Source organism: Magallana gigas, chromosome 2 (assembly GCF_963853765.1).
Source record: "Magallana gigas chromosome 2, xbMagGiga1.1, whole genome shotgun sequence".
Lineage (NCBI taxonomy): Eukaryota > Metazoa > Mollusca > Bivalvia > Ostreida > Ostreidae > Magallana > Magallana gigas.
This window is the reverse complement of record NC_088854.1, coordinates 21,070,269-21,073,482: the sequence shown is the minus strand read 5'-3', so window position 1 is coordinate 21,073,482 and position 3,214 is coordinate 21,070,269.

Genomic DNA, 3,214 nt, shown 5'->3' with positions numbered 1-3,214 from the left:
GGCAACGTATTTCAGAACGCGGGTATGTTAATGTTACATCCTCTCAATAGTTCTCGGGGAAGGTATATTCCATTACATAGACGTTGTTTTTAGTACTTGGTGAAACCAAATTCAATGTTATTAAAATGGAGTATCAAATAATCAACAGCTTTAAAGCCTCAAATAAGGTAAAAGGCTATTTAAAATCTAATGGGTTTAAGACCCCCTCCTTTGTGTAAACTAATATTAAATTGAGATGTTGTAATGCATGCAACAGGTTCTGTGCATGTAAAAGATGAAAAAAATCTTAGTATCTTGCATAATGGCACAAAAACCATCTGCAATATGCAAATTGTAAACCCCGAAAACTAAAAAAGGAATTAGGTAATAAAACAATTATTTAATGCTTGAACACTCAATAGACCAGAATTTGTTTCCCTTGGTGCAGCGAAACAGCTCATTATGATCTATTGCCCTCGGCCATTGGCCTCGGGCAATAGATCATACTGAGCTGTTCCCTGTACTTCGGGAGAAATATTCTGGTCTATTGACTGCACAAGCATTAAATAATTGTATAATATTCCATGGTTAATTTATACAAGAGAATTGACGATATATAATAACTTTAATTCGGAAAGTCAAATGAACGTCACTAATAATATAATTAATAAAATGTACTACATATTTGCTCTTTTACATTTGTTTGCTTGTGTTTCGAATGTCTTATTACTATGCATAGATTATATCAAACCAAAACCAGTAAAGTGTAACTGAAACGTTGCATGATTCATTCATTTTATACTTTTTTATGCTGCAAATTGTATAAAAATATTTGAGTTTGAAAACTAATGCCATGAAGTTAAATGAAGACCTTAATAGATTGATATTGTTAGAATATAAGGACACTTGACAGCAAATTATTTTGCAGTTAATACAGGAATATTGATGATACTCTATATTTCAGGGTTTTTTAAAAATCTAAACACATGATAGAAAATCGTGATTTTAAAGTTTTAACAGTTTTTTCTGCTTTAAAAAACTCTCTAAGTAAATGTACATGTAAATAACTGAATTGAAACTTTTAGTAAGCATACATGTATACACAGGTATCTGATGGGAAAAAAAATCAAACACAAGTTAAAAGAGAAGAAATCTTTAAGAAGATTGGGTTTAACTGGCCATTTTGGTACATTAAGGTTTTCAACGGGAGAGAATTATACAAATCCAAAAAAAGATTTTGAATTAACCTTAATGAATATAACTTTATTGTAATGTTAATCATATTAACAAACATTGAAGGTAGACCTGACAGGCAAGCTGGCCACTCGTCCTCATTAAAATATTGCGCAAGGATCACTAGAAACGTTGTAACCTTTCTGGAATTATCTACGCAGTTCTACAAGTACACATACTAATGTTAATTATAATGAAATATCGAATAATTGTGTAATGTCACGATTCCAAATATGAAAAAACCGACAAACATTTATATTAAGTTAACAGTTTCAGCAGTTAAATCTGGTTTGTGGGCGTTGTTAATAAAAGTACAATAAAAATCTAAAAAAGATTTAGTTCACACAAAAACCATTAATCTGCATAAAATCAAAACTTTAACAGGACCACAAGTAAGTAAGATTTTTTTTTACATTTATCCATGAAATGATATTAATGACATATCTGTATTTCCTTTTTTCATGTTCTTAAATCATAGTCAATGTGTATCTTTTGCAATTAACCAAGTTTTGAGTTTAGTTATTTGATATCTCAATGTAACTACATTTCAGTATTCAAAACCATTTTTACAAATTACTTGGGTTTCATAACAGTTGAACAATTCTTATAAGATTGTTTTAAATGTTTCTTCGTAATTTTCGATGTTATATTCTAGCAATTTGTTTAAGAATCTATTGCAATCGGCTATGTTTAATTTCAATTTATTTATTCATGTAGGCAAGCACTTGCAATAGAATATACAGATTATTTCGGAGCTAAAACGGGTGATCAAGAAAAAAGAAACACTGCAGCAAAGAGGCGGCGCTTTGAAACGTATTCATTCAATTCATCTCCGAGGATGAATTGGTCTCTTTTCAACACGCAGTCATCCTCCGCGGGTAGGTTAAGGCAACTCCGAGTTTAATGACCGTCAAAATAATGATCAATTTAAAAACTGGTTTTGTTAAAGAAAACAGTGCGGAATATTAATACCAAGGGAATGTGTTCACCAAGATATTATTTTTCTACTTCGGAATCGACTCGATCTTTGAAGCTGCCCTGCCATGGTATCACGTGACAGTTAAAAATAGATCACTTTTTTACCTTAACAAAAAATCAAAAAGTGTAACACTACCCCGAAGTTCATTTGTATGTTTGCTACAATAATTCGATCGGCAATTAGTTCATGTTTATTAGTACTACTGCTAGAATCCTATTGTTAATCGCATAAAATAAATATTGTAAATATTTATCGGAAACCCTCTCAACTTCTATAATTTCATTGTAAATACTACGTATTTTTCATTTTAAACAACGAAGCAGAGGATTCTAGCAGCACTTTTCAGGTAGTTTAGGTCATATACCGTTGATATTTTCCAAAGTCATCTTTCATAATATCCGGGGTAGCGTAACACTTTTGCCTTTTTTGTACACACTGTCAGAGAAAAGGCTGGTCAAGCCATATAAATGTCGATCTGCTTACCTTATAACACTCGCTGATTAAACAAAATATCCATGCCTGTATTATCCTGTTCATATCCTGACACTCATCTAAATCTTAGGTATCTATTAAATAAGTCTCATTTCGGCATTGTTTACACTGCATTCCGATGATTTGTCTCCCGACATGATCTTCGCTATTAGACATGCTTGTGACGTCATCAATGATAATTATACGTAATAGAGAGAAATCGAAGATATATTCAGTTAGAAGAGTCTCTAGTGATATTTTATGCCTGTAGTTTTTATATTTTAAACCAGAGATAAAGTTAAAATCGACATGTTTCTGAGTGAAATATGACATCATGCTGCTTATTGTGACGTCATATCGATCAGAGGAATTTGATCGCTGAGAGTTGCCTTATCGTACCCGCGTCTTCCAACGTTTCTTCGACAGAAGAACTAGAGGAACAATCATCAGATACCGAGACCTACACGGTGTCTACCTCAGGTTCCTCAGGGTATCCAAACACCTCTGAGTCTGAGAGCAAGTCTGAGGACACTGAAAGAAGGAATGCAACAA